The sequence below is a fragment of the Lampris incognitus genome, chromosome 6 (assembly GCF_029633865.1).
Source record: "Lampris incognitus isolate fLamInc1 chromosome 6, fLamInc1.hap2, whole genome shotgun sequence".
NCBI lineage: Eukaryota > Metazoa > Chordata > Actinopteri > Lampriformes > Lampridae > Lampris > Lampris incognitus.
The window spans coordinates 17568397-17580083 of NC_079216.1; the positions used below are offsets into that span (position 1 = coordinate 17568397).

Below are 11687 nucleotides of genomic sequence, written 5' to 3' on the forward strand. Positions count from 1 at the left end.
AAGGAAAGCTTATTGCCAAGGCATGCCAAACACTAGTTTAGACTCTCTTCCACACAACCTTCTGGTGAAATACACTTTACCGTGCGTGGTTCTTAATTTGCGAGCTAGGGGAATTAGCTCAAGTGGTAGAGCGCTCGCTTAGCATGCGAGAGGCAGCGGGATTGATGCCCGCATTCTCCAGCCAGGAATTGTTGAGTGTTGTCTGTATTCTTTTTGGAAGGCGTTTGCAGTTATTATCAATTTAACTGTGAGACTTAACTACTAGAAACGGCTGCCAATCCAGTTGGTGTTTTCTAGAAGGGTGTCACATAGCTATATGTTAAGCAAGCATACTGTATTTCTACAACACTGAAATGAACTGTGATGATTGCGTTTCCATATTTGGTGACATCAGTACAATGAAATGCACCTGTGAGACGTATGTTCCGTATAGGGCTGCCAATCCAGTTTATCTATGCAGTGCAGCTTTGCTCTGATTTTAGAGAGTTGTAGCATGGTGACGCAGGAAGAAGTAAAGGTATCAGGCAAGCATCGGTAGTGTATTTCTACAGCACTGAAATGAACGACGATAAAGGCATTTGGAGATTTGGCTTGATGGGCAATCTGAAGATAAGAGTTTATGACACAAATCTACAGCGAGATACCAAATTTTGTGCCCCGTGTGAGGGTTGAACTCACGACCTTCAGATTATGAGACTGACGCGCTGCCTACTGCGCCAACGAGGCTGGGGCCTAATGTTGAGGTACAGACTCATAACAAGTGAAAAACTGTGTGCTAATTAAACAACGTCTCCAAGCGCCATCTTGTTAATGCAACTAAAAGCCAGGAATTTCCCGACTGCTGTAAGTTGTGAAAAATAACATGCACTCATATTAAGTCTCACATTAAGGTTGAGAAAGTCTGTGGGTCCCTTTTTCAGCAGACTTCACGAGACAACCAAGTCACTTTGTTTCCGCTGCTCCCCTATGTGCACCACATTCAACTGCAGTCGCTTGAGTAGCGGTTCATCGGGACACCAGCACCTCCATAATTGATTGGAGTTGTTTGAGTAGCAGTTCTTCAGGACACTAGCACCTGTGCATACTTTTATAAATAACTCTTGAGCAGCAGCACTTCACGTGACGAGAATTTTTCTGAAGCGTGAACCAGACGCCTGAACAGGGACTTGAACCCTGGACCCTCAGATTAAAAGTCTGATGCTCTTCCGTCTGAGCTACTCAGGCCCTTCCTTCCGTCTTAAGCGCCAAAGAAAGTCATGCTTGCCCAAGTGTTTCTCATGTCAATTTTATCTGTATAACCCTACATTATAATCTAGTCCCAGATGGCTTTAAAGTCACAGTTACATTTTGTGCAATTTACAATGCCCCTTTTCTTTGACCCTCGATTCAGACGAGGAAAAACTTAATGTGATTTTTTTTGTTCATTTAATTTAAATGTTTCGGCAAGTTTCAAATTGGGAACTTGCACATACAGATTCAGGAAACAAAAAAGGGACACAGATAAATCTCACCATTCACCCCCATCAAGACACCCCCGTAGATTTCCACTGTGGATCCCAGAAAGAAAACCATATATCTAAAATCAAGAATCCTTGCTTAGTATTAAACGGAGCAAAACAGAAGTTCAGCATATGTAACGTGCATGGATAAGAAGACACGCTGGCCGCTAGCTGGCGTGTCTGACCCTTTAGTCGAGCGGTTAGCGATGTCTCCTGCGGTGCGGGCGATACGGGTTCGCTTCCCGGCCGCAGCAGTTCCTGTGGTTGCGTTGTCCCCCGAATTCGCTACGTGGGTGTCAGAAGTGGGATGGGGCGATCGTAAGGCCATCGGAAGCGTATGCGCCCTGAGGCGTGAAGGAGCTGATATGCTTAAGCGCGGGGACGCGCTTCCCGAAGGACGGGGGTAGTGTAACGTGCATGGATAAGAAGACACGCTGGCTGGCGGGTCTGACCGTTTAGTGGGCCGGTCAGCGATGTCTCCTGCGGTGCGGGCGACACGGGATCGGTTCCCGGCCGCGGCAGTTCCTGTGATTGCGTTGTCCCTCGAATTCGCTACAGTATTAAACGGAGCAAAACAGAAATTCAGCATATGTAACCGGTCATAGCAGTCATCGTTATTCCTCAAAGATAGGCGAGCAGATATAATGACTCCATGTGGACTCATCTTTCTGGCAAGATAATACGTTTTGGCTATGTTTTTTTTGTGACCTAAGATTGTTTCATCTTATCATCATTGGTGCTCACATGAAAAAAACAAAACAAACACAAAACGCTGTAGTTTCTGATCTGTGGGTGTTGTGCCGCGATCTACTGCTTATTCCTATTTGACGCCAGCAGCCGAAGATTACGTACAGCGTCCGTATCTCTGGCCCCAGGTAAAAGCAAACATCAGTAGGCCATGCTAGGTTTGATGTAGTAGGTAATAGAATCGCCTATTACTACCGTGTTTTGTTTAGTGTTGCCTGAGAGGACATGCAAACCAGAAAAACAAACTGTGCACTGAGGAGGGGTGACTCAAACCAGGCCACACAGCCGGCAGCTGGTGCAGGTGAGCACTCCTATCCTGCGAGACCGAGATAAACCAAGCTTCATTTTCGGATGTGGCCAAGCTATTGCTAGCACTGTCGCAGATGCCAACGAGATGACTATGAAGCCGAGGCTGTAAGGTATCTCGAATTCCAATCGCCTCTAACTTAATGGAATGAAACCCCTCTTGCTGACGTGTGGACAAGCCTCTCCAAGAGAGGCAACATACCTAAGTGGAGAGCACAGCTAGAAAAAGACATTTGAGCACACTTACATAAGTTAGCAGTAAACGGTAACGAGCTAAGCTAACTTCTGCTTCATTTGATGAGTATGCTATTTCAAGGAAAGCTTATTGCCAAGGCATGCCAAACACTAGTTTAGACTCTCTTCCACACAACCTTCTGGTGAAATACACTTTACGGTGCGAGGTTCTTAATTTGCGAGCTAGGGGAGTTAGCTCAAGTGGTAGAGCGCTCGCTTAGCATGCGAGAGGCAGCGGGATCGATGCCCGCATTCTCCAGCCAGGAATTGTTGAGCATTGTCTGTATTCTTTTTGGAAGGCATTTGCAGTTATTATCAATTTATCTGTGAGACTTAACTAGTAGAAACGGCTGCCAATCCAGTTGGTGTTTTCTAGAAGGGTGTCACATAGCTATATGTTAAGCAAGCATACTGTATTTCTACAACACTGAAATGAACTGTGATGATTGCGTTTCCTTATTTGGCGACATCAGTACTCTGAAATGCACCTGTGAGACGTATGTTCCGTATAGGGCTGCCAATCCAGTTTATCTATGCAGTGCAGCTTTGCTCTGATTTTAGAGAGTTGTAGCATGGTGACGCAGGAAGAAGTAAAGGTATCAGGCAAGCATCGGTAGTGTATTTCTACAACACTGAAATGAACGACGATAAAGGCATTTGGAGATTTGGCTTGATGGGCAATCTGAAGATAAGAGTTTATGACACAAATCTACAGCGAAATACCAAATTTTGTGCCCCGTGTGAGGGTTGAACTCACGACCTTCAGATTATAAGACTGACGCGCTGCCTACTGCGCCAACGAGGCTGGGGCCCAATATTGAGGTACAGTCTCACAATAAGTGAAAAACTGTGTGCTAATTAAATGTAGCCCGTGGAATTAGATACCACACAGGACACAATTACTTCCGGGGTTCTTGTAGCTTTAATTTTATTGTTTGAACCTTCGAATGCAGATCGTTTTACTGAGTGCATACATTCCTGTGTCTTTCGAGCAAACAGCTCATAAATGTTCACAGATGTGGCAAGTTTAATAGAAAAGATTTTAAAAAAAGGGAAATAATAAATACAAAATACGGTGCAAAATACGGCAGTGGACTATGTACGTTAAACAGGGTTTAACAAAGACATGTGGAACTTCCTGAAGATCGCGCAACTTCTCACTCTGTCAGTTACCTTTAAACAGAATTAAAATGCATATAAAACCTTTACATCCCAAATACAATGGCATGGCGTGGCTTTATTCACGCCAACATTACCTTGTCATGCCTGCAATGGCGAACAGCGGTCGACGGCTCGCGCCCAAAATCACCGAACATCAACTCCAGTAGCGTCTAAATCAAACCATCTTGTCAAATTACCGACATACAATATTGTTTGGAATAATGTTACAGGTATATTTCACAAGATATTTACCCTTACTTACTACGGAGTCAGAGCCTCGTCACACCGCAATCTTCAGGCGCTCCACACAAGAAAAAAAGAAAGAATACCCAAGATGCACTTGGATAACTTGCACGGAGTTACAATAAAAGTCCGCCACTGCCACTTACTGGTCAAAACATGCAATGACAACCAAAACTATAAAAATACACTCACGATCTGCCTCACAATTTAAATACATCAAATGACATTTTACATGGCTTGACAGTGTAACAATTACATATATTAACAGTTAAACTATACTAAATTTAAGTGGAAAATCATTTAACATATTTAACAGATTTACCACCCGGCTACATAAACAACGTCTCCAAGCGCCATCTTGTTAAAGCAGCTAAAAGCCAGGAATTTCCCGACTGCTGTAAGTTGTGAAAAATAACATGCACTCATATTAAGTCTCACATTAAGGTTGAGAAAGTCTGTGGGTCCCTTTTTCAGCAGACTTCACGAGACAACCAAGTCACTTTGTTTCCGCTGCTCCCCTATGTGCACCACATTCAACTGCAGTCGCTTGAGTAGCGGTTCATCGGGACACCAGCACCTCCATAATTGATTTGAGTTATTTAAGTAGTAGTTCTTCAGGACACTAGTACCTGTGCATACTTTTATAAATAACTCTTGAGCAGCAGCACTTCAGGTGACGAGAATTTTTCTGAAGCGTGAACCAGACGCCTGAACAGGGACTTGAACCCTGGACCCTCAGATTAAAAGTCTGATGCTCTTCCGTCTGAGCTACTCAGGCCCTTCCTTCCCTCTTAAGCGCCAAAGAAAGTCATGCTTGCCCAAGTGTTTCTCATGTCAATTTTATCTGTATAACCCTACATTATAATCTAGTCCCAGGTGGCTTTAAAGTCACAGTTACATTTTGTGCAACGTACAATGCCCCTTTTCTTTGACCCTCGATTCAGACGAGGAAAAACTCAATGTGATTTTTTTTTTTCATTTAATTTGAATGTTTCGGCAAGTTTCAAATTGGGAACTTGCACATACAGATTCAGGAAACAAAAAAGGGACACAGATAAACCTCACCATTCACCCCTATCAAGACACCCCCATGTTATGTCTGCACACATCGACAGTGCTGCATTTGATTTGGTGCTGTTCTACTGTGCTGGGATCGATTGGTGATGCCTGTGGGCTCTGCGTTGTTTGATCTGGTCTGCCTGTGATGCTGTGTCAGTCTAAATAAAGAATTCAACGTAGAGGTTGTGTCGAGCGACACACAGCGCTGTGTCTTGACGTGATTTCTAAATACAATATTGGCGACGAGGATGGCTGATATCTCTCTCCCACCACCTGCCCCCTTCTTGGCATTACCTGGCGAGCCTCCGGTACCATGGACTCGCTGGCTACATAGTTTTGAAAATTACATCATCGCCTCAGGGCTCGACGACGTGAGCCAGGCTAGGAAGACGGCTCTGTTGCTACACTGCTTGGGAGCAGAGGGCCATCGTGTGCTCGGGACTCTGGGGAACGTCACAAACTTTGACGAAGCTGTGGGACTTATGAGCACCCATTTCGCTGCTTCACAGAGTGCCCTCCTTCGGCGATTTATATTACGTCAGCGACACCAACTGCCTGGTGAGTCTGTGCAGCAGTATGTAGCTAATTTGCGAGGGCTAGCTAGCTCATGCAAGGTGGCGCGCTTCAGGACGAGATGGTTCGCGACCAGCTAATCGAACACACCAACAACGCAAAGGTGCGTGAGACTCTCCTGCTGGAAAAAGACGATCTGCTGCTGTCCAGAGCAATTACCATCGCACTACAGGTTGAGGGAGCAGCTGAGTGTGCTGCTATGCTGAATACACAGCAAGTGGCCACCTCCAGTCAAGCTGCCAACGACTCCTCCCTCTACTCACGGCTGCCCCTCGGGACGCAACCCAGCCAGAGCGAGGCGGGCGCCGACTCCACTGGGGACGTCTTGCAACTGCAACGACGGCGTTCTCGGCCCGGCCCTCAACAGTCCTGTGGTAACTGTGGATCTCGGTCTCATGTTTCAAGGGCTCAGAACTGCCCTGCCCGTGGCCAGACATGCCGTAGCTGCGGTAAGCAAAATCACTTTGCCAACGTCTGTCGATCTTGCCTGGCTGGGTCAGAGGGCCACACCCCCCAGTCTTCAACTGCCGTCATTCACAAGGTGATCTCTGGGCCAGTGTCATTCAAATCATGCACAGTCAACATTAATGATGTGTGCATCCCCCTGCTGTTGGACACCGGTGCAGGTGTGTCTCTCCTGAATGTTAATACCTACAGTCAATTTTTCGGTTCACTGCCACTGTCCGCACCCTCAGCTGTCCTCTGTGGGTATGGTGACTCCAAAATCGATCTGGTTGGCTCTCTCCAAGTGACTGTCCGCTATGGAACCAAGCTGGTGCCCAATGCAGTTTTTCATGTGGCACGCCGTGGGGCCAACCTGATGGGCCTGGACCTGTTCTCAGCTCTGGGGTTCTCCCTCTTAGACACAAGGGGGGCAGAAATCCTGACTGTTGCCACACCTTGGCAGCAGAAGTGGCCATCGCTGTTTATGGGGCTGGGCTGCCTCTCCACCTTCACCCATCAACCTCTCCTCAACCCTGCTGTGAAATCTGTCATCCAACCACTGCGCCGCATCCCGTTGGCTCTCCGTGATGGGGTCTCCGCCGAGCTGCAACAACTGCTGGAAGCTGGCATCATTGAACCGGTGGACGCGTCACCTTGGGTCTCAAACCTCGTGGTGGCTAAGAAGAAGTCGGGGGGCCTGCGTGTCTGCGTCAATCTATGTGCAGTAAATAAGGCAGTGGTCCCTGATAAGTATCCACTGCCCACCTCAGAAGAACTCACTGCTCAGTTCTATGGCTCTGAGGTGTTCTCCAAGCTCGACCTCAGACAGGGGTACTTACAGGTGCCCCTCCACCCCAGCAGCCGAAACCTCACAGCCTTTGTGACACATGCAGGAGTGTTTCGCTACACCAGGATGCCTTTCGGTCTCAGCTCCGCCCCTAGCTGCTTCCAGAAAATCATGGTCTCCGTGCTGGCTGGCATACTGGGCGTGGCCATTTATCTGGACGATATAGTGGTACACGGGCCCACCAGTGAAATCCACGACAAGCGCCTCAACATGGTCTTCGCAGCCCTGTCCAAGCACAAGCTAATTCTTAATGCTGAGAAATGTGTCCTCTCTGTGCCAGCCATGGAGTTCGTGGGGTTCCGGCTGTCAGCGAGCAGTGTAACTCCACTACAATCCAACGTGGATGCCATTCAGGCCATCCCTGAGCCCAGCTCTGCCGCCCAGGTCACCTCCTTCCTGGGTATGACGAGTTACTACCTGATGTTTCTTCCCCAGTATTCTGCGACCACAGCCCCCCTGCGCCAGCTGCTGCGTAAGGACGAGCCATGGGTGTGGTCAAAGGCATGAAGTGACGCTGTGCGTGATCTCAAGACTCAGCTGACTTCATCACCAGTGTTGGCTCACTTCGACATCTCCAGCTCCACCTTTGTGACCTGTGACGCGTCAGCCACAGCGATAGGGGCTGTGCTGTCTCAAACCCAGAACGGTATGGATAAGCCCATCGCCTTCGCTTCCCATGCCCTCAACCTGACCGAGCAGTGGTACTCCGTGGGTGAGCGTGAGGCATTAGCCTGTATCTGGGCTTGTGAAAGGTGGCACCTCTACCTCTATGGCCGCTCCTTCACCCTCAGGACAGATCACCAGGCCCTGACAGTGCTGCTGTCCACATCTGGGACAGGCCACAAACCCCTGAGGCTGCACCGCTGGTCTGACCACCTCCGCCAGTACAACTTCAGCCTGCAGTTCACCCCAGGCAGAGACAGTGTTGTCGCCGACCTGCTCTCTCGCTCTGTCTCCACCCCAGCTCCACAGACTGACACTGACTGTGTGGAAAAGGACATTGTCCAAATGCTACACACACCCCTTCAGGCCACTGTCTCTCTGCAGAAGCCGAGGGCAGCCTCCAAACAGTACCCTGTCCTCTCCCAGCTCCGCACCTACATCCAGAACGGCTGGCGTCACAAGGTCCCAGAGGAGCTGGCTGCGTTCGCCCGAGTCAGACAGGAGCTCCCCTGCTGGAACGACACCTGCGTGGCACGTGGGTTTTGCACAGTGGTCCCAGCTGCTCTCTATGCGCGTGTTTTGAATATGGCGCATGAAGGCCACCTGGGCATTGTGAAACTGAAACAGCGCTGCCGAGACCTGGTGTGGTGGCCGGGGATAGACAGAGATATTGAGGCTCTGGTGAAGGACTGTTCTGCCTGCCTTGTGAGTGGCAAGACTGGCCACCAGGCTCCCCCACCCCTGCAACCTCTCGCCTGGCGCTCTCAGCCCTGGGAACACCTGCAGTTGGACATTTGTGGTGAGATCCATGGAGTTCCCCACCACCAACACTTCATGGTGGTCACCTACGATCTACACTCAAAATGGCCTGAACTCACCACTTCCGGCACTGTGACCTCACAGATCACCATCGACTTCCTGGACTCTCTTTTCTCTCGCTGGGGCCTCCCAAAGACCATCACTACTGACAACGGCCCTCAGCTGGTCTCTGCTGAGTTCACTGCTTATCTCAAAAGCAAGGGCATCCGTCATATACGTACTGCGTACTACCACCCCCAGGCCAATGGCGGCGTTGAACGTTTTCACCAGTCACTGAAGAATGGCCTCAGAGCACACATGGCCCAAGGGTGCTCTTTCACGCAGGCCATCCGTCACACTCTGCTGCACTATCGGGCCACACAGCACTCGACCACAGGCGTCTCCCCAGCCTCTCTCATGCTAGGCCGGGAACTGTGCATGCCCCTTGACAGGCTCCGCCCCTCCACACCCCAGGCGCCTTCCTCTGGGGTCAGAGCCTCAGTCACTCGTCAGCAGACGCGGATGAAGCAACGGTTTGACCAGTCAAAACGAACCAGGGTGCCAGACATCAATGTGTCAGACTGGATCAGGGTCCGCAGGCCCCACAGGGACAATAAAATGGCTTCATAATGGTCCTCTCCTCTCAAAGTCACCCGTCAGCTGGGACCAGCCACCTACCTCCTCAGCGATGGCACTCGGGGGCACTCCAGTCGTCTACGGAAGGTGTCGGCTCCGCCACGCACAGCTGGTGACACAACCATAGCCATTCCCTCAGCATGGCGAGACGCCCCAGGGCTTCATGCAGCTCCTACACGGGCCACAGACATTCCTGGGCCTCAGCTTCCCCTGCCTTCTCCCTCCCCACCTCGGCCTGCCCAGCCTCAGGCCGCCCCGCGACCTGTTCGCACACGTTTACGCCCTGGCCACCTAGAGGACTTTGTGTCAACCTTTCATGTTTGAAATCCTGCCGGGGGGGGGGGGATGTTATTTCTGCACACATCGACAGTGCTGCATTTGATTTGGTGCTGTTCTATTGTCCTGGGATCGATTGGTGATGCCTGCGGGCTCTGGGTTGTTTGATCGGGTCTGCCTGTGATGCTGTGTCAGTCTAAATAAAGAATGCAGCGTAGCGGTTGGGTCGAGCGACAGCGCTGTGTCCTGACGTGATTTCTAAATACGATAGTCACATAGCTATATGTTAAGCAAGCATACTGTATTTCTACAACACTGAAATGAACTGTGATGATTGCGTTTCCATATTTGGCGACATCAGTACTCTGACATGCACCTGTGAGACGTATGTTCCGTATAGGGCTGCCAATCCAGTTTATCTATGCAGTGCAGCTTTGCTCTGATTTTAGAGAGTTGTAGTATGGTGACGCAGGAAGAAGTAAAGGTATCAGGCAAGCATCGGTAGTGTATTTCTACAACACTGAAATGAACAACGATGAAGGGATTTGGAGATTTGGCTTGATCGGCAATCTGAAGATAAGAGTTTATGACACAAATCTACAGCGAGATACCAAATTTTGTGCCCCGTGTGAGGGTTGAACTCACGACCTTCAGATTATGAGACTGACGCGCTGCCTACTGCGCCAACGAGGCTGGGGCCCAAAATTGAGGTACAGTCTCGCAACAAGTGAAAAACTGTGTGCTAATTAAACAACGTCTCCAAGCGCCATCTTGTTAAAGCAGCTAAAAGCCAGGAATTTCCCGACTGCTGTAAATTGTGAAAAATAACATGCACTCATATTAAGTCTCACATTAAGGTTGATAAAATCTGTGGGTCCCTTTTTCAGCAGACTTCACGAGACAACCAAGTCACTTTGTTTCCGCTGCTCCTCTATGTGCACCACATTCAACTGCAGTCGCTTGAGTAGCGGTTCATCGGGACACCAGCACCTCCATAATTGATTGGAGTTGTTTGAGTAGTAGTTCTTCAGGACACTAGCACCTGTGCATACTTTTATAAATAACTCTTGAGCAGATGCACTTCAGGTGACGAGAATTTTTCTGAAGCGTGAACCAGACGCCTGAACAGGGACTTGAAACCTGGACCCTCAGATTAAAAGTCTGATGCTCTCCCGTCTGAGCTACTCAGGCCCTTCCTTCTCTCTTAAGCGCCAAAGAAAGTCATGCTTGCCAAAGTGTTACACATGTCAATTGTATCTGTATAACCCTATATTATAATCTAATCCCAGAGAGCTTTAAAGTCACAGTTACATTTTGTGCAATGTACAATGCCCCTTTTCTTTGACCCTCGATTCAGACGAGGAAAAACTCAATGTGATTTTTTTTTGTTTATTTAATTTGAATGTTTCGGCAAGTTTCAAATTGGGAACTTGCGCTTCCCGAAGGAGGGGGGTAGTGTAACGTGCATGGATAAGAAGACACGCTGGCCGCTGGCTAGCGGGTCTGACCGTTTAGTGGAGCGGTCAGCGATGTCTCCTGCGGTGCGGGCGACACGGGGTCGGCTCCCGGCCGCGGCAGTTCCTGTGGTTGCGTTGTCCCTCGAATTCGCTACAGTATTAAACGGAGCAAAACAGAAATTCAGCATATGGAACCGGTCATAGCGGTCATCGTTAACACACTTGAACACACTTACATAAGTTAGCAATCAACAGTAAAGAGCTAAGCTAACATCTGCTTCATTTGGTGAGTATTCTTTTATATGAAGAGAGTGGGCGCACCGTTACAATGCAATAGTGTAGCTCTCCCTGTTGCATCCTCTGCATCCACAGATCCGCTGTCTATTTCAGAAATTGTGTACGATTGTTTCCACATTGTATATTCCGTGTATAGATGCGATGCTTCAAAGTTCAACGGAGGAGGCAGAGATAGCCGAACACCAGAGGCTGCCATGGTCCCGATTCCCGATGCCAACGACTCGTGGTCTCCTATTCAAATTCGTTTCATACGTCTTGCTTTGACGTCGTTGCAATTCTCTGCTTTTATCCTCGTCGCCAGTGTTGTGTCATCTGTAATAAACTAATTGTAGTGTATTTGAATAAGAAGTGCATTACTCAGTGTGACTGCTAGGCGGCACTGTAACTTTGCTGTTGTGTTACTGTGTTTGTATTGAGACCACAGACTGACTAGATATGGCTTCCACC

General features: G+C 48.9%; 7 non-coding genes across 7 annotated transcripts; 1 reads left to right on the forward strand and 6 right to left on the reverse strand.

Annotated features, from left to right (window-relative positions):
- Positions 1-653: 653 nt before the first annotated feature.
- On the reverse strand, positions 654-726 carry trnam-cau (transfer RNA methionine (anticodon CAU)). Its single transcript has one exon. It is a non-coding gene; the product is annotated as a tRNA-Met (tRNA).
- Positions 727-1151: 425 nt separating this feature from the next.
- Positions 1152-1224, reverse strand: trnak-uuu (transfer RNA lysine (anticodon UUU)). The gene has a single exon. It is a non-coding gene; the product is annotated as a tRNA-Lys (tRNA).
- A 1748-nt stretch (positions 1225-2972) lies between these two features.
- On the forward strand, positions 2973-3045 carry trnaa-agc (transfer RNA alanine (anticodon AGC)). The gene has a single exon. It is a non-coding gene; the product is annotated as a tRNA-Ala (tRNA).
- A 473-nt stretch (positions 3046-3518) lies between these two features.
- Positions 3519-3591, reverse strand: trnai-uau (transfer RNA isoleucine (anticodon UAU)). The gene has a single exon. It is a non-coding gene; the product is annotated as a tRNA-Ile (tRNA).
- A 1304-nt stretch (positions 3592-4895) lies between these two features.
- On the reverse strand, positions 4896-4968 carry trnak-uuu (transfer RNA lysine (anticodon UUU)). The gene has a single exon. It is a non-coding gene; the product is annotated as a tRNA-Lys (tRNA).
- A 5138-nt stretch (positions 4969-10106) lies between these two features.
- On the reverse strand, positions 10107-10179 carry trnam-cau (transfer RNA methionine (anticodon CAU)). The gene has a single exon. It is a non-coding gene; the product is annotated as a tRNA-Met (tRNA).
- Positions 10180-10604: 425 nt separating this feature from the next.
- trnak-uuu (transfer RNA lysine (anticodon UUU)) lies at positions 10605-10677 on the reverse strand. The gene has a single exon. It is a non-coding gene; the product is annotated as a tRNA-Lys (tRNA).
- Between the last annotated feature and the right edge of the window lie 1010 nt (positions 10678-11687).